The 23,995-nt window shown below is 36.1% G+C and overlaps 1 protein-coding gene across 19 annotated transcripts in view; it reads left to right on the top strand.

Moving 5' to 3' along the window:
• FBXL2 (F-box and leucine rich repeat protein 2) overlaps nucleotides 1-23,995 on the top strand; it is a 126,501-nt gene that overhangs the window by 23,714 nt on the left and 78,792 nt on the right. For 4 of the 19 annotated variants that reach the window (XR_011426988.1, XM_070238059.1, XM_070238054.1 and 1 more), the window contains one exon: nucleotides 16,888-17,006. The exons of the other annotated variants lie outside the window; for them this stretch is intronic. The gene's annotated coding sequence lies outside the window, so the exon portion shown is untranslated. The remainder of the gene's footprint in view (nucleotides 1-16,887; nucleotides 17,007-23,995) is intronic. 19 annotated transcript variants of the gene reach the window in all.

The raw sequence follows: 23,995 nt of genomic DNA, 5'->3' as shown, positions 1-23,995 counted from the left end.
CTGGAGTGTGATTAAGGTCTACTCTTCTCATGAATACTGCTGCTGTCTGTGATGCAAGGCTGCTAACTTAATATTTTTTCCCTTTTGGTAGGGTTAGCTTTCATTCTGTACTCAGCCATGGAACAGTTTCTATCTATTGACAAAAAAAAGAGGAGGGGATTTATGTCACTTCATGTGCTAGTGTGATTTCTGAACTCCGTTTTAGAAACTTTAATTCTTTTAAAGATCCATGTTGGACCCAGCTGTTAAGAATCCTGGAGTTACAGTTTTTGAATCACGCCATAAGGCTCATACATAGATCGTTTTTCCAAAAGAATTGCCATTTGAGAGCAAATGTTCATACGTGTCTATTCATAGATTTGCATTCCCACTTCTCTTCTTATTTTGGAGTCTGTAAGGAGAATTTAAATTCTGAAGTACTTCTACAGATCTTCTCTGACTTGTGAGTCTCAAAATTAACTCTAGGTAACCATGATTTTGTTGGCCTTTAAATCTTTTCTACCATTTTACTCTCAGGCTTTCTTTTCTCAGTAATAATAGCTGTCCCCTCTTCTAGCCACCCTTTCTAAGCAAAATTTTGAAGAAGGGTTTGAACCAGGTTACCGAAACAGCCATCTTCATCATCAGTTAATTCCACAGCAAAGTGAGTGAGTGCAACAAAGTCCCTGCCTCATGGAACTTAAGTGTTGATTATTTTGCTCAGTTAAACGATGTCTTCGTACTTTCAGTCTGTCGTAGACTTACATTTTTACTTCATATTGTAGACTTCTTTGTGACAGTGAAAACTGTTGTTCGTATTCTTGTTGAATTCCTGTTCACTGCCAGTCTTACTTCGATAGATATGAGTTCTTTGAGTTTGTAATAATCTCATTTGCTTGCAGCTGAGGTAATTTCTCTTCTGAAATTTTTGAGTGTGTCAGCCACCCTCGTAAATTCTCTACCAGCTTCCATTACTGGTCACGTCAAGTGAAGACTCAGCTTCCTCTTTGGAACTGTTAACAAGCATAACCTGGAATTATGTGCTTCTTTTCATCTCTTTGTATCACTTTGAATTCACTCAGAAAAATCTGTTAGGTTTTTTTCCCTTCTGCTCATCTTATTGCCTGTTTTAAGACCAGCCGATATTCAGGGTTTCCTTCTACCACCCAATTTTAGTTTAACAAGTTTTTACAATTTTGCTTTTTCTGCTCAGCCTTCTCTCGTAGGTTAAAGGTACTTAAGTTCTCCCTCTCTACCCTTCACTCTCACACAGTTCAACAAACAGCTTGTAATTTTCCTCTTCCTGGGGAGGCAGTTATATAATGTTTATAACAATGGGAATGTTTAATTGGTTGTAATCTATATATCTATTAGTGAGCTGGTTGTCCTTACATATATTTGTCCTCATTGTTATTATCTATATATTATTTTTAGAGCCAGACTTCATTGAGATTTCAACTCTCCCTGTTTATTAGTTGTGTGACCTTAAAGTGACTTAACTCTCTGTGCCATAATTTCCCATATCTGTAAAAAGGGAGTAGTAATACTTGTACCTTATGGGGTTGTTGCTAGCTCTTAGAGTACCTGGCATTTAATAAATGTTAGCTCTTATTGTTATTAATATCAGTTTTGGATTCCTGAATACTTACTAAATGGTGTTTGACAATGCAGTCAGTTTTAGTGCAAATAACTGACAAAAGCAAGCTGTCCTGATATGAATCTTAACGTATGCTGCTGCTAACAATATCTCAGTAAAGAACCTGATTATTAAGTAAGTTAATGTAGCCCAATGCTTCATTTCATCAACCTGGACTAATTCAATCTCAATGGAAATTGCATACTACTATCTGATAATAAATGGACAACTACTAGGACCTAAGCAGGTTAATGGTGGTGTTAAGAAAACTGATAATTATTTTGTATTATAAAAAAGGCAGTCTCTTGAAAGGAACCATTCCTCTTTTTAGAAAAGAAGTCTTGTCTGAATCGAATATTGGCTTCACACTTAGATTATACATTTTAATATTAATTTGTTTGACCTTAAGTTTTTACTTCTGTTATGGTTGCTTTCATATGTTAATGATGAAATGAAAACTACTTCACAGGAGACAGGGAGTGCTACATGCAGTAAATATTTTAAAACATTCTGAGAAGACAAAGCTGTTGTTAGTAATAGATAATAATGAAAGAAACCTCTTATTAGACATTTTTAAAAACTTAAATCACCATTATTTATGTCATTTTCTTTCCTCTTAAAGTTAGTACTAATACATGACAAAATTAAGTACTAATAGTGTTTGTTGGCTTGATGAAGGGTTTGCCCCAAACAGGAGAGCTAAGCCTAATAATTCTGGGCAAATGAAATCGACTACACAATTACATAATTTGGCAATTTTACTAGTTTACTAGGGAAAATTATAAAATGACTAGCACATAAATTTTCAAATTTTGCTTTTTCTAAAATTTGTAAGCCAATTCCATGAGTGAAAGTAATTGTGGTTTTTGTTGCAATCACTAAGTTACAGCCCAGTGCTTCTGTGTAGTTTGGGACCGTGGGGAGCAGTGCAGTAAAGGGCTCATCCCTGTTTTGGGCATCATTAAGTGGGTATTGCTGCCTGCTGGTGGGTTTCAGCACTCCATGGACTTTTTCAAGGACTGGTGCCTCCACCTCCTGCTGTCTGTGATGCCTTATATATATTCCAAGGCAGCCTAACAGGTAAGATGCTATTTTGGGGGTACTGTAAATTCAAGTTTAAGCATCTATACAGATTTGTCTTTTTTGTTAAAGACTTTTTGTTGGGGTTTGTTCATTTTTATTGTTGATTTTTTTACTTTGCATGAAGCAATATAGGACTGAATTAATGTGTTGAAACTGAATGCAAAAGCTTACAGGTCCTTCCTTTTCATTACCTCTGTATACTATTACATGCTATTTTAGGGTCGGCATCTGAGTCTAAAGCATGGCAGAAGCAAATTTCCGTTAGTCCAGAGTGAGGTTATGCTTATACATTAAAACTCTGATGATGCCTTTGGGTTTTTTGTCTACATTGAGACAGGATGAAACACCAGAAAAGCTCCACTGATAGGAAGGATAGAACTATACATTCTGCTCCAGAGCTTTAGCCCTGGAAAGTTATGTGAGAGACTTGTAATTTAAAAACTGTGAATTCAGTAATTACAACAGAGAAGACTGGTAAATTTGACTCTGTGAATAGTAAAATATGACAAAATATACCAAACTAAAGATAAATAGCACATTTGTAGGTGAAATAATTAGAATACGCATTATAAGCAAGGGCTATATTCTTCAATACACAAAGAAAAAAAAATCTTAAAAGTTATTAACCATAAGGTAGATTAACTCTATTAGAAATATAGTTTGAAGAGGATATGAACAAAGGAAGAAATACAAAAGGCCAATAAATGTATAAAAAGATGCTCAATCAGGCCAATATTTAAATACAAATCAAAATAATTAGATATTACCTATCTGACTGGGCAAAACACAAAAGTTTGATAATACTAGGTTTTGGCAAGAAGGTAGGAGACAGACAGTCTAAGATACTTTAGAGGTGGGAATATAAACTGCTGTAGCCATTCTTTGGGGCCAATGGGGAAGATTTTTCAAAATGCTAAGTATACATATTCACAAATTTCATTTGTAGGAACTTAGTAGCAGATATATTTGCAAAGATAAATATACAAGGATGATTACTGCAGCTTTTTTTACTGTAGTTAAATTGGATTACTCGTAATTCTTGGTTAATGATACACTTCTTTACTGATCCATGCATTGCCCTTTCCCTTTCCCCACCATCAACTTAATATTCTCAAGGACTTTGTATCTATGATTCCTTTCTTGAAAAAAATTTTTATATTAAATATATTTGACTAAATCATACAATGTTCACTTTTGCTTGTTTTTATCAACTTTGTAAAAAAAAAAAAGTATATCCTATCTTCTGAGACATGGTTTTCACTCAAAATTATGTTACAAGAGTGATCCATGTTGCTCTGGTTGCCTGTTATTCATTTTTACTGCTGTATAATGTTCTATCATGTGAATATACCAAAATTCACTTACTGATTCTTCTTTTGATGAGTACTTGGGTTTCCAGTGTTTTGTTAATAAAAGCAGTGCTGCTGAGAACATCCTTGTAAATGTCTCCTGGTACAAATACACAAAAGTTCCTTGGGGCCCGTCCCATGGTCAACTGGTTAAGTTTGCATGCTCCGCTTCGGTGGCCCAGGGTTTCTCTGGTACAGATCCTGGGCACGGACATGTCACCGCTAGTCAAGCCATGCTGAGGTGGCATCCCACATAGCACAACCAGAAGGATCTACAACTAGATGTACAACTATGTACTGAGGGGGGCTTTGGGAAAAAGAAGAAAAAAAAAAAAGTTCCTCTAGGAGTGGAATTACTGGAGATCATAGGCTATACAAATATTTAACTTTATATAGTGATATTATATTGTTTTTCCAAAGGGGTCTTATCAGTTTACATTCATACAAACAATGGATTAGAGACTCAGTTGAGTTGGGTTTATCAATTTTTCCTGATTCATTTGTTGAATGGTTCTTCTCTTCCTCCAAAGAAATGCCATATCATCTCTGTAATATATTCTGTTCTTTATTCTGTTCCGTCAGTTTATTTTCTATGTGCTAATACCACACAGAAGGCATCTCTATTTTCTTTTCTTTTTCATGAGGAAGATTGACCCTGAGCTAACATCTGTTGCCAATCTTCCTCTTTTTTTTTTCTCCTCAAAGCCCCAGTACATAGTTGTATATTCTAGTTGTAAATCCTCCTTGTTCTTCTATGTGGGATGCCGCTACAGCACGGCTTGATGAGTGGTGTATAGGTCTGTGCCCAGGATCCGAACTAGCAAACTCCAGGCTGCTGAAGTGGTGCGTGCAAACTTAACCACTTGACCATGGGGCAAACCACCAGAAGGCATGTCTATTTTTGAGTGATCAGGGTCTATAAGTTTATTTCTCATACTGTATTTATCTGATTTGGGAATTAATACAAGCCTTTGAATTGAATTGTGGAGTATTCAGTCTTTTCCTGTTCTTTGGAAGAGTCTGTGTGTCTTAGTTTAACTGTTCCTTGAAAGTCTGATAGAACTGAAAAATTGTCTGAGCCTAGAATTTTCTTTGTAGGAAAAATTTTAAGTACTTTAATTTGTTTGATATGTAGAGGGCTTTTCAAGCTTTCTGCTATTATTGTATTGCTATTTCTCCCTTTAGGTTTGTTACTTGCTTTATATATTTAGGTGCTGCTATGCTGAGTGCATAAATATTTACAAATGTCATATCCTCTTGTAGGATTGACCCCTTTATCATTGTGTGATGGCCTTCTTTGTCTCTTATTACAGTTGTCTTAAAGTCTATTTTGTCTGATGTGAGTATAGCTACCCTAGCTTTCCTTTGTTTTTCATTTGCATGGAATATCTTTTTCCATCCTTTCACTACCAGTCTGTGTGTCCTTAATTTGAAATGAACCTCTTGTAGGCAGCATGTAGGTGGGTCCTTTTTTAAAAAAAAAATCCATATAGCCACTCTATGTCTTTTGACTGGAGAATTTAGTCCATTTACATTTAAAGTAATTATTGATAGATATCTACTTATTGCCATTATGTTAATTGTTTTCTGGCTGTTTTGTAGTTTCTCTGTCCTGTCTTCTCTTGCTCTCTTTCTTTGTAAATTGGTGATATTTTGTAGTGGTATACTTAGATTCGTTTCTATTTTTTGTGTATGTACTATAGGTTTTTGCTTTATGGTTACCATGAGGCTAAAACAGCATGTATTTATAACAGTCTATTTTAAGTTGCCAAACTTCTTGAGTTTGAATTCATTCTAAACCTCTGCATTTTTACTCCCCCTCACGATTTATCTTTTTGATGTCACAATATACATCTTTTTATCTTTTGTATCCATAACATATTACTGTAGTTATAGTTATTTTTACAACTTTTGTCTTTTAACCTTCATACTAGCTTTATAAGTGGTTAACCCATCACCTTGGCAATATTAGGTTATTCAGAATTTTACTATATATTTACCTTTACTAGTGAGATTTATATGGTCATGTGTTTTCCTGTTACTAATTTGTACCCTTTAGTTTCAGATTAAAGAAGTCCCTTTAACATTTCGTATAAGGCTGGTCTAGTGGTGATGAACTCCTATAGCTTTTGCTTGTCTGAAAAATTCTTTCTCTCTCCTTCAGTTCTGAATGACACCTTTCTTGGTAGAATATTCTTGGTTGGAAATTTATTTCTTTAAGGACTTTGAATATATCATGCCACTCCCTTCTGGCTTGGAAAATTTCTGCTGAAAAATCTGCTGATAGTCTTTTGGAGGTTCCCTTGTACATAACAGTTGTTTTTCTCTTGTTGCTTTTAAGATTCTCTCCTTGTCTTTCACTTTTGGCATTTTAGTTATAATGTGCCTTTTTGGCTTCCTCTTATTTGGAACTCTCTGGGCTTCCTGGATCTGGATGTCTGTTTCCTTCCCCAGGTTACAGAAGTTTTTAGCCATTATTTCTATAAATAAGCTTTCTGACCCTATCTTCTTCTCTTTTCCTTCTGAGGTCTCTATAATGCAAATCTTGGTCCTCTTGATGTCCTGTAAGTCCCTTAAGCTATCTTCACTTTTTTTCATTTTTTTTCTTTTTGTTGCTCTTATTGGATGAGATCCACTGCCCTGTATTTGATTTCACTGATCCTTTCTTCTGCTTCATCTAGTCTACTGTTTAACCCCTCTTGTGTATTTTTTAGTTCACTTATTATATTCGTTAGTTCTGTGATTTCTGTGTGATACTTTCGTATTTTTTTCTCTCTTTGTTGAAGTTCTCACTGTGTTCATCCATGCTTCTCCCGATCTTGGTGAACATCTTTATGACCGTTATTTTGAACTCTTTATCAGGTAAATCACTTATCTCTGTTTTGTTGAGTTTTTTTTCCCTAATCTTTTAGCTTGTTTTGTTTGGAACATATCCCTTTGTTTCTTCATTTTGCTTGACTCTATTTCTTGATTTCTATGCATTAGATAAACAGCAGCCTCCACCAGTCTTGAAGGAGTGGCCTTATTTAGGAGTTGGCCTTATTGTTCAACCCTGCCCCAGCTCTTGGTTGTCTCTCAAATCTTTATGATTGTCTAAGCAGCCTATTTTATTTTTAGTGGCTCCTAGTAATTAAGGGTGTGCCAAGACCTGTTAATGTCCCAAAGGGGAGAAACTCAGGAAATACCTAGATTCAGGCTGATTGGAAGCCAGACCCTCAGGCAGCAGCTTTTAAAGTATGCAAATATGTAAATTCCTGTGAGACTGCAAGCGTTAAGTCCTGCTGGCCACCAGAGCCAGGTAATCTAGAGGTGTCCCCTGGGCAGCAGCCACATAAATTGGGGCACCAGGTACGTGTATAAGCTTCTTTCTGGGAGATACCAGCAACCTGGAGTGAGGTAGGGGGAAGGCACAAAGATGGCGTCCCCAGAGAACAACTTAGTAGGTCCCTAGATATGTGCCAAAGTAGAATCCTACTCCTCAGGCTGAAGTTCCAGGACAAGCAGACAGGCCTCTTTCACATAAAGACTGGGAGTGTGTTTCAGTCTGCTGTTTGCACTGTGTCCTGGGGTTGGTAGTTGGCTAAGAACTCTTTCTCTTCAAGCATACAGTCCCGTGGGATCCAGGAATATAAGCCCTGCTGGCCGCCAGAGCCATGCAATCAAGGAGTGTCCCCTGCATGGTAGCCATAAAATCTGGGGCACCACATGTAAAAACTGGGGCACCAGATGCATGTAAAAGCTCCCCTCCATGAGATACTAGTGCTCTGGAGCACAGCAGAGGGAGAGAGCTAAGAGAACATTTGCCCTCTGAGGTGTCCCGAGAGGGTTATAGTCTATACATATACAGATGTATATTTAATTAGAAGCCTGCCTCAGGCCGCAGCCATGAAGATGAGTTAATAGGCCTTTATCACAGAAAGACTGGGCACTTCAGTCCGTTGCCTCTTAGGGTGCCCTCGAGGTGGTAGCTGGTTAACAACGCTTTCTCCATTGTTTACAATACTGTGGGACCCGCAAGTGTAAGTCCTCCCGGGCACCAGAGCCAGGTGGCTTAAAGGTGTCCCACAGGCAGCAACCACAAAAATCTGGGCATCAGACTAGGGTACAAGCCCCTTTCTGGGAGATACTGGAGAGCTGAAGTGAGGCAGAGGAAGACTTCAAAGTTGATGCCCACTGGCTGGTGTGAGGGAGAGTGCAAAGATGGCACACACTGGCCTCTGTCCATGGAGAGTATTTCCGTAGGCCCCTAGATGTGTGTTAAATTAGATGCCTGCTCCTTACACTGATGCTTTGAGATAAGCAAATAAGCGTCTTTCACAGAAAGTCTGGGCACTTTTCGGTTGGCTGCCTCTGCACTGGGGCCTGGCATGGGTGAGTCTGTGCGCCTTAGCCCTTTATGAACCATTTCTCACTTCACTGTAGCCTTGTGGGTCTTGTGGACACAAGCCCTGTTGACTTTCAAAGCTAGATGTTTTGGAGGTTGTCTGTCAGGTGCAGGTCTTAAAAGTTTTGGTGTCTGGTGTAGGTTCAAACCCTTCGCTCCTCTGGGAGAAGTTTGGCATTTTGAGTTCTCTCCCCATTGTGAGTCACCACACCACGGGTGGGGTTTATGGTGAGGTTGTGTCTCAGCCTCTCGTATCCACTTTGATATGGGTTTTTTCCTCATTTACGCAATGTGCAGGAGTCACTCAGCGAGTTTTGGGGTTTTTTCAGAGGAAATTGTTCCACATGCAGCTGTAGATTTGGTGTGGCTGTGGGAGGAGTTGGGTTTAGGATCTTCTTGCAGCATCATCTTGAACTGGAATCCCAAACTTGTTTTTCAAATGATTAAAACCTTTGCTGGTTTTTGACTCCTTGGCCTGTCAGCAGCCAAGAGAAGTATATTGAAGTTTCTGACTATAGTGGGTTCTTTGTCTTATCCTAGTTATAGTTCTGTCAATTGTTTATTTATGTATTTCGAGGCAGCATTACGTACAGATGCATTTTAAGTCATTACATCCTCATGGTGAAGTGAATGTTTTATTATTATATAGCTATCATCTCTATTCTCCTTTATGTTTCTTATCTTGAAATCTTTTTTATCTGATATTAATATAGTGACACCAGCTTTCTTTTGCCTAGTATCTATTTTTCAATCCTTTTATTCTTTTTTTAAAAAAATTTCTATTATACAATTTTGTGGCAGACGTACATGATGACCTATAATGTTGATGGCACATGGTGTAATCTACAGTAAGATTAGATCAGTGCGTGGGGGAGCGTGATGAGAAATGCTTATGGACCAGGCCTGAAAGTGGCATATATCGTGTTCTCACATTCACTTGAGAGTAATTCAACTACATAGCCTCACCTAACTGCAAGAGAGGCAATGGCTGCTAGCTGTTCTCCAAAATCCATAGTTAGACCACATGTATGCCCAGGAAGAAGAGAAAAACATGAAATTTGGTGAGCAGCTAGCCTCTTATGTCATAGTTTACCTTTCTGGTAACCAGAGTACCGTGTTGATGCCCCTTCTTTCCACACACAACATACCTCATCCCCAAGAGGTAAACCGGATCCCATCCATTCACTACATCCAGCTCGGGGATCTGTGGGTGATATGCAGTCCTCTCCATCAGATCGGCATGTGGTGCTTCATGGTTTTGTTACCTTCTCCCAACTGCTGTCCGTCACTCCTTATTCAGGACAGGGGCAGGATAACTGCAATACAGAATAAAATTTGGAAAGGGGAGGAAAGGAAGACACACAGCAGTTACTGTTCTATAGCAATGAGGAGATTCTGCTAGGCAGGCATTGTGAAGTCCCCCTTGTCCTAGCAGTAGGGGAAGTTCCTATTCTATTTTCTGAAAGGGATTCCCTTACCATTGGTCTTGTTGACTCTTAACTTTAACCTCTGGAAGGTTCTTCCTTGCCCGTTATCTTCCCTAACTGTGTCTGAAGTGGATGTTAGGGAATATGCCTTTCCTAGGGGCTATTTTTATTTCACAGCCATTTCCCACCTGTGCAGTTTTGGAGGCCTGGGGATTAGTTTATCATCACAGCATATTTTAGGCTAGGCTTATGGATTCTTTGAGAGAATTTAACAATTTGGTGGTCTTCTAATCCGTCTGATTCTAGTTAGTTCCCTGTGCCAGTAACCACACCCACAGTTCTTAGAGTACTCTCAGGCCTCCTTTATTTGATTTTTTGCTTCCTGGCTCCTATGCCTTTCTTTCTCCGTGGTGTCTATCTTGAGACATCTGAAACAGGCTTGGAATGAAAGGGGGCTACTTTCATCTGATCTTTGCTACAGGGTTTAGTTATTATGTTTAACAGAGAAGTCTGAATAATCTCTTAAGGTATTTTTAAGTCTTATTTTCTACCATATGGTTTTTAGAAATAGTTGGCTGTTCCAACTGTCTGAGGCCCTCAGTTTCTGTACTGTCTCCCCTTTTATTTCTGCTTGCAAACCACCAGTTCTTTCCTGAGTATTTTGTTTCTTGTAATGCGTTGCTCAATATAGCAAGGAGAAACCATTATTCACAAACATTTTGACACTTTCCAACTTCTTCTCTAGAGCTACATGCTTTTCTGCTCTCCATGTTATCATGGTTAGAAATATCACATAACAAATGTCTTCATCTTCCCAGCTCTGATACATGTTTGCTGTGCTGTTAGCCACAAGGTAGAGATCATATATTTTAGGCTTTCATTCTAGAAGCACCCCGTTTCAAGGTATCTCTTTCTGTATTAGTGTATTTAGAGTAGGCATATATATCTCATGTACTTCTTATGTCTTAAACACAACAGAAGTTTACTTATTACTCAACTAGTAGAATTAGGTGTGTTCTATGAAGTCAGCAGGGCAGCCCTGCTCTGTGCAGCTATTGAGGACCTGGTTGAAGGAAACTCTGCTGTCTTCAGCTACAGCTTCCCCCCAGCCAGCTCACTTTCCCTGGCTAGCTCTGAGTTATGTGGCTACATGTACCTGCAAGGGAAGCCAGGAAATGAAGTATAGGTGTGTACCCGGAAAGTAATTATCATTGTCTTATAAAATTGAACATGTGACACAGCATTGCTACTTTTGAGTATACCCTAAGGAAGTTCTTGCAAATGTACACTTTGTGGCCAGGTAACATGTATAAAAATGTCCATAGCAGCACTATTCATAATAGCAAAAATATTGAAAACAACCAAATGTTCGTTAACTGAAATACAAAATATTCTAAAGCAGTGAAATGTACTACAGTCCCACAAAATGGCATGCATAAATCTTAGTATTATAATGCTGAGTGAAAAAAGGCTGGTTGCAAAAGACTATACACAGCGTGTACCATTTTTATAAAATTCAAAATCAAGCAAAATACATGGTATATTGTTAGGAATGTATACATTGTGATAAAACTATTAGGCAGGGGAATGAAAAACAGGAATTCTGAGCATATTTATTGGTTGAGAAGTGGAGGAAGGAAACAAGGGAGGGCCACAAAGTAGGTGCAGTGATACTGGTAATGTTCTAGTTTTTAAGTTTGAGTAGTGATTCATACTATTTTTATTATTAAGGACTACAAAGTGTCATAAATTCTTTTGTAGGTATCAAAATATTCCTAATAAAAAGATTTGTGAAAAGTTTGAAAGGTATGAAGAGGGCCTATTACATTTTTTTCTTTTCTCAATTTGTCTTCTGCTTACTGTTTTTTGTTCTTGTGCTTAACCGTCTTGTTGCTGCGTCTTCCCTTTGCTATCTTTTAGGGTTAGGTGTTCCTAACCTTTATTAATATCTTGTTTCCCATTCCGTTCAGAATTGTTCCCAATGCTATGGAAACCTCTTGAATTGCCACCTTACTAAGTTCATTGTTAATTTCTCAAATGACTTTTTTAAAGTCCAAAGTTAACTTTATTCATCCTTTATTGTAATTTGATTCAATTTGATTTGATTCAATCTTAATAATACATTCAACATTGGTTTCTGTCCAATGTTGACTTTGCAAATCTTCCTTCTCCAGTTTATGATGCAGTTGTCTAAACTTGGAAAATTTCATGTTTCCCATCAATTAGTTGACTTATGTTTTAAAAATTAAATCTTTCTTCTAGGAACTCAATTATGGATTCTTTAAGATCACTGGCATTATGGCAGAAGTAGATTGATCATTGTAAAGTGTCTTGCATTTGCATGAAGTCATTGATCTTTCCTTTGACTGTATCCTTCTTGTTAAAATGTCTTTTAAATAATTTTAGTCAGGCTGACTAATTTCCTTTTATGCTATGTTTTATTTTAGTTATTAGTTAGTGCTCAACATTTATGATGACACCTTTATTTATGAATTAGTAATAGAAAAATTGGAACCCAGCCATAAAAATGTCTGTTCTTTGTCAGAAAATTTGCTGATTACAGGTTTTAATAATGAGCTAATTAACTTAGGTTTAACTTCCCTTGAAAATGTGGAGAGTCAAAACCAAAGAGAGACTATGCATTCATGTGAGGCTAATTTTGCTATTCTGGATTCATTGTCTTTCTTTGCTCTTTTCTTTATTAGATTTTAAATTTAAAAACTTGATAGTTTTAGCAAGTGATGGTTAAAAGATGCATGAAGAAAAAGATACATCTCTCTTTAACATACCTCAGCTCTCACACTCTGAGATAGCAAGTGTAAATAGTATCTGCACTTTTGGAAACATTTCTGAAGTGGTTAACTCTATTTGTGCTACCTCATAATTATTTGGTGGTCCAGTGGTTAAGATTTGTTGCTCTCACTGCCGTGGCTCGGGTTCGTTTCCCAAAGTCAGGGAACCACACCACCCGTCTGTTGGTTGTCATACTGTGGTAGCTGTGTGTTGCTGTGATGCTGAAAGCTATGCCACTGGTATATCAGTGGACATGAAATACGTGGTGGACAGGTTTCATTAGAGCTTCCAGACTAAGACAGACTAGGAAGTAGGACCTGGCCACCCACTTCTGAAAAAATTGGCCATGAAAACCCTGTGAATAGCAGCGGAGCACTGTCTGATCCAGCTCTGGAAGATGAGAGGACAGTGCAAAAAGACCAGGCAGGGTTCTGCTCTGCTGTACACAGGGTCGCTAGGTGTCGGCATCAACAATACATTAACAACAACATAATTACTATTCAGTGAGGGTTAGTGTGAGATTTCATCTGATTTCCTTTCAGAAAACCGGAGTCTTTGCATCATGTGGTTCTGAAGGGGTTAGACTGTAGGGAGAAAAGTGGTGATTGAGTTTCAGAATTTCCTCGTCTCAGCAGTCTGAGTAAATGTTTGTTTGTCTCATAGTTCTTTGAGGATGACCTTCAAAAAAAACGCATGGAGAATTTAAGGTTTTTTTTTTCCATTTTGATAACATCACTAAACAAATCCTCTCTCAATAACCTCAAGTTTAACATTTGCTTAAAGAACACATCAGTATTTTGGATGTTCAGGTAAAATACAGTCATGTCTACATAAGGATGTTTCAGTCAATGATGCACCGCGTATACGATGGTGGTCCCATAAGAGGATGTGTATAAATACATAAATGCCAACAGTTGTCATATTCTGGGGCTTGCTGACACTCTTAACTCACAGCAATTCCTGGCAGAACAACTGACGTTTGTGTGACAATTTAAAGTTCCTCACACTTTCCTAAAGTCCTGTTAAGATTCTGCCTCCAGGGCCTGGCCCTGTGGCGTAGTGGTTAAGTTTGGCATGCTCCACTTCAGCAGCCTGGGTTTGTGAGTTCAGATCCCTGGTGCGGACCTAACCACTCGTCAGCTGTGCTGTGCGGCAGCCCACATACAAAATAGAGGAATATTGGCACAGATGTTAGCTCAGGGCTAATCTTCCTCAAGGGAAAAAAAAAAAGAAGTTTGGCAACAGATGTTGGCTCAGGGTGAATATTCCTCGAGGGGTGAAAAAGATTCTGCCTCCAATTTGAGAGAAACTGTTGATATTTCTTTTTATTCATTTTTAAAAATTTGTTCTCAATGTGCACCATCCATTCAGCCTAAAGTTTACTAATGATTATTATTTTGGAGAAAAAAAGGAGTGTTTCTTGAATACACTGCAGCAATTTCATAATCATCATTTGATACTCAAAACAGTCTTTTGAAGTAGATAGAGCAGTTTTTAATTATCTTCATTTTACAGATGAAAAATCTGAGACTTAAAGGTTAAATGACTTGATCAAGATTCCACGGTTGTTAAGAACATGGAATTTGGAGTTTAAAGGGTCTGTGTAGATATGAGACTTCAACCAAGGCCTTGACTTCACATCTTATGTTCTTCCTTCTATACTTGATTGCTGTTTAGTAAAAAAATTGTTTGCAGGATGCATTAGTCTTATAATACACCCAAAAACCCTTCATAAATATTCATATATCTACCTATAAAGGATAGGGCATATAATTTTTATTCTATTCAGCAGAGCACAGACTTTTAAGTTTCACATTAGTCAACATCATAAGTCATGTGTCTAATCAAAAATCAACTAGATCATGTACCTAGTTTTCCTTGCTGTAGTAGTGGAAGTGAAGGGTAGTTGATATTCTACCCCATAGAGCATTCTATGTACTATGCTGTTAATTGTCATCAAAGAAAAGGAACACTTGACTTCTGGATCCTGTAACCTTATAATTGGGCTCACATGAAATAACAAAGAAAAACAATAGTTATAATAAAATAAAACAGAAGTAAATACATAGTTCAAGAAAGAAATAATCTTAGTGTAGTTATAACTGGAGTGGTTAGCAAACCAGCTGGCAGGCTGTCTGTAATAGCTAGTGGCTGGAATTTTAATGCTAGACAGAGAAAGGAGATGAGGCCTTGCCTGTACAAGGAGAGAAATTGAATATGTGACTGCTTCATAATGCAGAGACCCTGGAAAGGTTCCCTCTATCAAGTAAGATGAGACTGTAAAAAAAAACAAACAGAAAATAAACAAAACCTTGGTTTTGCTCAGGACTCTGAATGAAGAGGGAAAAGTCGTTTTTTGAAAAATCTAATCCCATGTATGAATGATTAAGAAATTCCAAGCTTAGAAATTAATGTAAAATTGATGCTGGAAAGATGAAACCTTTGGGAAAACTTGGCAGAATCAAGTGTAAAACAATTTCATAGGGCCATTTCACAAACCAAGATGCATGAGCTTTCCACATATCAATAATCAGATGAAAATGAGGTCATAATAAAATATGACAAGTTACCTAAGGATATGATCCAGCATAAGGTAGAGTAAATTGATTAAAGAGCTATTATATCAAACTGAAAAGGGAATGAGAAAACTGGAAAATAGAGATGGGGGAATTTACACATAATTCAGCATAGAGAGAGAAAGATATGGAAATATAGAAAAGGTTAAGAGACCCAGAAGGTCAGATTAGATGATTCAACATATGTGTAAAGGAAATTTAGACAGAGAATATAGAGAAAATGTAAGAGGGGTAATATTTAAAGCAATAGTGGCTGAAAATTTTTCAGAATGGATTGAAGATATGAATCCTTAAATAGAAGTAGCACAGTGAAGTTTGAACCGGATCAATAAAGATAAGTTCGTACCTAGACACATCATAGTGAAACAGCAGAACTTCAAAGACAAAGAAAAGTTTTTAAAAAACCTGCAAGATGAGTAAAATTACCTAAAAGGATTAGCAGTTAAACTGACAATAGATCTCTCATCAGCAACAATAAAAGCAAAGAGTGGAAAAATATTTTCCATGTGCCAATGGACATGTAAATCTAGAATTCTTTACCCAGCTAAATTATCATTCTAAAATGAAATAAAAACCTTTTCCAGAAATGGTGCAGCCACTGTGGGAAACAGTTTTGGTAGTTCTTCAAAAAACTAAACATAGAATCACTGTATGACCTGGAAATTCCAGCCCTAGGTATATACTGAAAAGAATTGAAAACTCAAACAAATACTTGTACATGAATATTCATAGCATCATTATTTACAGTAGCCAAAGTGTGGAAACAACCCAGATGTCCCTCAATGGATGAATGAATAAACAAATTGTGGTATATACATACTAGGGGATATTATTCAGCCATAAAAAAGATGGAAGTACTGATACGTGCTATAACTTGAACGAACCTCAAAAACATTTGGTAAGAAATAAAGCCACATATTGTATGATTCTGTTTATATGAAGTATCCAGAATGGGCAAATCCATGGAGAAAGAAAGTGGATCGGTAGTTGCCAGGAGCTAAGGGGAGTGAGGAATAGAGAATGGCTGCTTTATAAGTATGGTGTTTTCTTTTGGGTGAAAATATTTTGAAACTAGATAGAGATGGTGTTTGCAGAACATTGTGGGCTAAATGTCACTGAATCATGTACTTTAAAATGATTAATTTTATGTGAGTTTTACCTCAATAAAAAAGATCACAGTAAAAAAAAATCTTCCAACTCTTGGAAGTCCCCTGTCTGAAAGAACTGTTAAAGGATAAACTTTAATAAATTTGATCTCAGAAGGAATGAATGAGAAACAAGAAACAGTGTTAAACAAAATGTAATCATGTGGGTACATCTTAATAAATACTGACTCCAGAAAAAGAAAGAAAATATTGCTAATAACTAATATATTATGTGGAAGATTTGGTGAAAGGAAGGTGGAACTAAAATAGTCAACAATTTTAGTTGGATGATGGGAAGAGGGTAATTAGAGTTAAAGTGATTTACAGTTTTGGGGTAGATAATATTGATTAACTTTAGACTTCAGAAATACTAATATAAGATAAAATAGGCCTTGAGATAAAAAACATTATTATAGAGATTCCTCCTTTTGTTTAGGAAGGACATGAAAGATTTTTGCTTCCATGGTAATCCAAGAAAAATTACAGACAAAATTTAAAAATCTTGCTTTCTGTAGGACAAGCAAAGAGGAGTGGACAAGAGGAGGTCTGAATGAACTGAACTGAGAGACATACCCTTCTTAGTGAGCAGAGGACTACAGCAGCTTCCATACCTGGTGGTGGATGCCTTGTCATGGTACAGCTGGGCCTGCATTAGACATAGAAGCTAAATCAGCCGTGCTTTGGAGACTCAAATACAAGAACAAATAATTCAGCCTAGGAATTCTCCCTCTTTAGTTCGTCTTTGCCCCTATTGTCTCCAAGAAAGTTTTACCAAGAAGGCAGCAACAGAGAAAAGGCCCATAAGCAGAGAGAAATTGTCTAGGCTATCACATTCCTTCTGTGATAGGATTCAGAATACTTGCCAGACTTGAATCCAGAAGCAAACTGAAGCTATCTGAAACTGCAGCTAACCCATTCTGGATCACATACTGACAAGCTTTTATTCTTAATGTAGTGGCTCAGAAGGTTGAAGATTGAGCCAAACACAAGTGATCTAAATTTAATTTTAGCTATGATCCAGCTCAACTCAAGAAGGATTCTGAATGAGTGGAAACTAACTTTAACCTCCAGACAGAGGAAGGGGCTTGCACTCTCTGGGAAATAACAAGCCAAAATAAAGTTATACTATATTCTTCTCTGTTCTTTTAGCTACAATGACTGAAATACAGACTAAAATTGAGACATACAGATAAGCAGAAAAACATGACCCATAAACAAGAGAAAACAATTGATGTAAGCAGACTTTTAGATAACCCAGTTATTGGAATTAGTAACTAAGGACTTTAAAACAACTGTTACAAATTCATTAAAGAATTTGCAGGAGAAAATGGTTATAATGAGTGAAGAGATGGGATATTTCAGGAGATAAATGGAAACACCAAAGAGAATCAAATGAAATTTCTAGAACTGAAAAATACAATAATATCTCAAATTTAAAAATATCATTTTCTGCAGATTGGACACTGCAAAAGAAAGGATCATTGAACTTGAATACAGGTTACTAGAAATTATCCAAACTGTCACACCGAACGAATAAAGATTGAAAAAACATCAAAACATAATTAGCAACTTGTGAGGTAATATCAAGTGGTCTAACATACATGTAATTGGAGGTCTAGAGAAAGAATGGGGAATAAAAATGTTTGAAGAAATAATAGCCCCAAATCTGATGACAGACAATCTTCAGATTTAAGAAGCTCAGTGAATGCCAAGTGAATAAATACAATGAAAAAATGCACCTAGCCATACCATAGTTAAATTACTGAAAACCAAAGATGAAGAGAAATCTTAAAAGATGACAGAGAAAACTTATAGACGCTGGAGAATAACGATAAGAATGTTCATTGACTTCATATAACAAATAATTCAAAACACAAGACAGTGGAATGAGATCTTCAAGTGCAGAAAGGAAAGGGAAAAAACCTCTCAAACAAATTATATATCAAGCAAAATTATCTTTTAAAAATAAAAGCATTTTTAGGTAAACAAAAGCTGGGAGAATTCATTACCAGCATTCCCATATTGTAAGAAATGCTAAAGGAAGTTCTTTAGAAGGGAAATGAAACTCAGGTCTACAGGAAAGAATGAAGAACACTATAAATGGTAATTCTGTGGGTAAATATAAAATACCTTTTACCTCTTTTGAAAAATTCATTAAAAGATAATTGACTGTTTAAAGCAAAAATTATAACAATATATTATTGGGTTATAATATATGTCAAGTAAAATATGTGACAACATTAGCACAAAAGATAGGAAAGGATTAAATGGCAGTCTATCATTACTTTGGTGGTGGAAGTATATTATTAATTCAAGGTAGACCAAAATGGGGATGTACACTATAATCAGAGCAACCAACAAAAATATACCAATATTATTGAGTTATTTGAGTATTTCAAAGATGTCTTAAATGGAGAGTAAAGGACTGAACAAAAAAAATAGGTCAGTGAAAAAATCAAAAGCGAAATAAAAATATACCTTGAGGCAAAAGAAAATGCAAACTCTAGGGCAATCACTAAAAATATTTTTAAAAGAATGTAACTGATATGCTAGGAGAGGAGAGAAAATGGAATCATATAAAATACTCATTTAAAACCAGAGAATGTAGAAAAAATGGAAGATTAAAAAAAGTTCAGTGAATAGAAAACAGTTACAAATATGGTATAAGTTCAGAGTGCATTAAAACAAAAAGACCCACTTATGTATGTTTTCTGTAAGAAACCCACATTAAATATAGAGACAGAGATAGATTAAAAGTAAAGGGATGGAGAGAATGTACCATACTAACAAATCAAAAGAAAGCTGGAGTAACTATCTCAAGCTCAGACAGTGATGACAAAACAACGAAAATTATCAGGCATAAAGAGAGGCATGACATAATGATAAAGGAGTTAATTCTCCAAAAAGATATAATAATCTTTAACATATATGCACTTAATAATTGAGCATCAAAAATACATGAGGCAAAACTAATAGAACTGCAAGGAGAACTAGACAAAACTGCTATTATAGTTGGAAACTTCAACATCCATGCTCTGTCAGTAATTGACAGATCCAGCAGGCAGAAAATCAGTAATAATATAGTTTAATTGAACAGCGCCATTCGTCAACTGGATCTAATGGATATTTATAGAATGCTTTATCCAGCAACAGCAGAATACACATTCTTCTCAAGATCACAGGATATTCACCATGATAGACTGTATTTTGGGCCATAAAATACATGTTAGCGAATTTAAAAGAATAGAAGGAATACAAAGTATGCTTTCAGACCACAATGGAGTTACACTAGAAATCAGTAACAGAAAGAGAGCTGGAAAATCTTCAAATATTTGGAGATTTAACAACATACTTCTTAATAACAGATGGGCCAAAAAAGTCTCGAAATTTTAAAATATTTTTAACTAAATGAGAATGAAAATATGTTACCAAAATTTGTGGGAAGCAGTGCTTAGAGGGAAATCCACAGCATTGAATGCATAAATTAGAAAAAAAGAAACATCTAAAGTCAATAATCTGAGCTTCCATTTTAGGAAACTGGAGAAAGAAGAGCAATGGAAATCTAAAACAAGCAAAAGAAAGGAAATAATAAAAATTGGAACAGAAATCAGTGAAGTTGAAAACAATAGAGAAAAATCAATGAACCCAAAAACTGGTTCTTGGAAAAGATCAATAAAATTGTAAACCTCTAGCCAGACTAACCAAGAATGAAAGAGAGAAGACACAAATTACAAATATCAGAAACAAAAGAGGGATCATCACTACTGATCCAACAGACATTAAAAGGACAGTAAAGGAATATTATGAACAACTACATGTCCACGAATTTGATAACTTAGGTGAAATGGACCAATTCCTTGAAAGACACAAACTACCAAACCTTACACAAGAAGAAATAGATACATTGAATAGACACATATCCATTAAATAAATTGAATCAATCATGAATAACCTTCCAAAACAGAAAGCGCCAGACCCAGATGATTTCATTGGTGAATTCTACAAATGTACCAATTCTATACAGTGTCTTCCAGAGAATGGAAGCAGAATGCTTCCTAATTCATTCTATGAAGCCGGCGTTACCCTTATACCAAACCCAGAGAAAGACATTACAGAAAGGAAAACTACAGACCAATATCTCTCTTGACCTAGATGCAGAAATCTTCAAAAAAATATTAGCAAATCAAATTAAGCAATGTATAAAAAAGAATTATACGCCACAACCAAGTGGGGTTTATTTTGGGTGTGCAAGGATGCTTCAACATTCAAAAATCAATTAGTACAATCCATCTCATCTGTGGTCTAAAGAAGAAAAAATCATCTGGTCATTGCAGTAGATGCAGAGAAAGCATTTGACAAATTCTAACACCCATTCATAATAAAAACTCTCATCAAACCAGGAATAGACGGGAACTTCCTCAGCTTGATCAAGAATATCTTTAAAAAACCTACAGCTAACACCACACTTATTGATGAGAAACTGGGTGCTTTCTCCCTGAGATGAGACACAAGAAAAGGATTGTCCCCTCTTACCACTCCTGTTCATCATAGTACTAGAAGTCCTAGGTAATGCAGTTAGATAGGAAAAGGAAGGAAAAGAAAAGGTATACATTGGGAAGGAAGAAATAAAACTGGCTTTGTTTTTAGGTGACATGATTGTGTTTGTAGAAAATCCCAAAGAATTGACAAAATATTCCTGTAACTCATAAGCTATTATAGCAAGTTTACAGGATATAAGATAATAGGCAAAAATTAATTACTTTCCTGTTTACCAGCAGTGTACAACTGGAAATTGAAATTAAAAACACAATACCGTTTACATTAGCTCAAAAAATGAAATACTTAGGTAGAAGTCTAGCAGAATTTGTACAAGGGGTATGTGATGAAAACTCTAAAACTCCAATGAAAGAAATCAATGAAAATCTAAATAAATGGAGAGATGTTATATATCTGTGGTTAAGAAGACCCAATATTGTTAAAATGTTAATTCTTCCCAAGTTCATCTATAGAATCAACACAATCCCAGTGAAAATGCCACTAAGTTATTTTGTGGATATTGACAAAGTCATTCTAAAGTTTATATGCAAAGGCAAAAGACTCTGAAAACCCAACACAACACTGAAGAACAAAGTTGGAGGACTGACACTACTTGACTTAGAGATTTAGTATAAAGCTATAGTAATCAAGACAGTGTGGTGTTGGTGAAAGAATAGATAAATAGATCAGTGGAACAGAATAGAGAGCCTAGAAATAGAACCACACAAATAAAATCAACTGATCTTGTGTCGAAGGAGCAAAAGCAATTCATTGGATAAAGTATATCTTTTTCAGCAAATGGTGTTGGAACAATTGGACTTATGTGCAAAAACAATTGGACATATATGCAAAAACAGAATGTAGAAACAGACCTTACACTTTTCACAAAAATCAACTCAAAATGGATCATAGACCTAAATGTAAAAACACTGAAATCTTCTAGAAGAATGCATAGGAGAAAAGGTAGGGTAACCTTGGGTTTGGCAATGAGTTTTCAGATACAACATCAAAAGTATGATTCATGAAAGACAAAATTGACAAGTTGGACTTTATTAAAGTTAAAATTTCCTGCAAGAAAGACACTGTTAAGAACATGAAAAGGCAAGCCACAGAATGGGAGAAGATATTTGCCAAAGACACCTATGATGAAGGACTGATGTCCAAAATATACAAAGACCTCTTAAAACCCAACAAGAAAACAAACAAACCATTTTAAAAATGGGCAAAAGATCTGAACAGACATCTCACCAAAGAAGATGTATAGATGGTAAATGAGCATATGAAAAGATTCTTAATATCGTAGGTCATTAGGGAATTAAAAACTAAACTAACAATTTGGTACCACTGTACACCAGTTAGAATGGCTAAAATTAAAAAATCTAACAATATCAAATGTTGGCAAGATTCAGAGCAACAGAAACTCTCCTTGGTTGCTTGTGGGGATTCAAAATAGTACAGCCACTTTGGAAGACAGTTTGGCAGTTTCTTACAAAGATAAACATAAACTTGTACAATCTAGCAATCACACTCCTAGATATTTATCCAACTGAGTAGAAATCATATCCACACAAAAACCTGCACACAAATGTTTATGGCAGAATTATACATAATCACCAAAACTGGAAGCAACCAAGATGTCCTTAAATGGATGGATAAACAAACCGTGGTACACCCATACAATGGAATATTATTTGGCAATAAAAAGTAATGAGCTATCATGCCACTGAAGGACATAGAGGAACCTTAAATGCATATGTCTAAACAAAGGAAGCTAGTCTGATCAGCTGCATACTGTATGATTACACGTATGTGACATTCTGGAAAAGGCAAAATGATGGAAGCATTAAAAAGATCAGTAGACTGGGGCTGGCCTGGTGACACAGCAGTTAAGTTCACACGTTCTGCTTTGGCAGCCCAGGGTTTGCTGGTTTGGATCCGAGGTGCGACCATAGCACCACTTGGCATGCCATGCTGTGGTAGGCATCCCATGTATAAAGTAGAGGAAGATGGGCACAGATGTTAGCTCAGGGCCAGTCTTCCTCAGCAAAAAGAGGAGGATTGGCAGCAGATGTTAGCTCAGGGCTAATCTTCCTCAGAAAAACACAGTAGATGCCAGGGGTTGATGAGGAGGAGGGGAAGGGATCAACAGGTGAAGCACAGGTAAGTTTTAGGGCCAGAAACTATTCTATTTGGTACTGTAATGGTGGATACCTGTCATTGTGTATTTCACAAAGCCCGTAGAACTAACTGTACAATACAAAGAGTGAGCCTTAAACTATGGAGTTTAGTTAATAATAATGTGTCAATGTTAGTTCATTAATTGTAACCAATGTACCATACTAACGCAAGATGTTAATAACAGAGGAAACTATATGTATGTCAAGGTAGGGGGTAATATATGAGAACTCTATTATCTGCTTTTATTTTTAATAAATTTTTAAAAGAGAAGATAAGCAGATGTTAGATGTTAAAACCATGCATGTGCAAAACTGAGATATTTTATAGGGTATAACAAAGTAATTTTAAAAAATTGAAAAGGCAGAAAACACCTTATGGTAAATATCATAATGAGTAAAGAGCGACAGCTTTTTCTCTGAGATAGGAATAAGAAAAAGATGTCTCTCATTGCCATTATTGGTACTAGAGAAGATCATAGCCACTTCAATAAGGCAAGAAAAAGAAACGAAAAGTATGATTATTGGAAAGGAAGAAAGAAAATTGTCGTTATTCACAAGTGAATTGATTTTGTATGTAGAAAATCATTAGACTATATTAATGAATTTGGAAATAGTACTGGGTAAAAGGTAAATATATGAAAATTAAGTCTGTCTAAATACTAGCAACAACTGGAAAGTGACATTTTAAAAATTCCATTTTAATAGTAACAACATCAGATAACCAGAGGAAAAAAATCTAAAGATGAACAGAGTGTCTAAGTGGAAAACTACAAAAATTACTGTGAGAAATTAAAGAAATTCTAAATAAATAATGGAATATATTATGTTTCTGGATTGGAAGATTTAATATTGTAAAGCTCTCAATTCTCCCTGAAGTTTCTAAAAATTCAATCCCATAAGAATTTCAGAA

This window comes from Equus caballus, chromosome 16 (assembly GCF_041296265.1).
Source record: "Equus caballus isolate H_3958 breed thoroughbred chromosome 16, TB-T2T, whole genome shotgun sequence".
NCBI classification, from domain to species: domain Eukaryota; kingdom Metazoa; phylum Chordata; class Mammalia; order Perissodactyla; family Equidae; genus Equus; species Equus caballus.
Note: the sequence above shows the minus strand (reverse complement) of the source record. Positions and strands in the feature narration are given on the sequence as shown.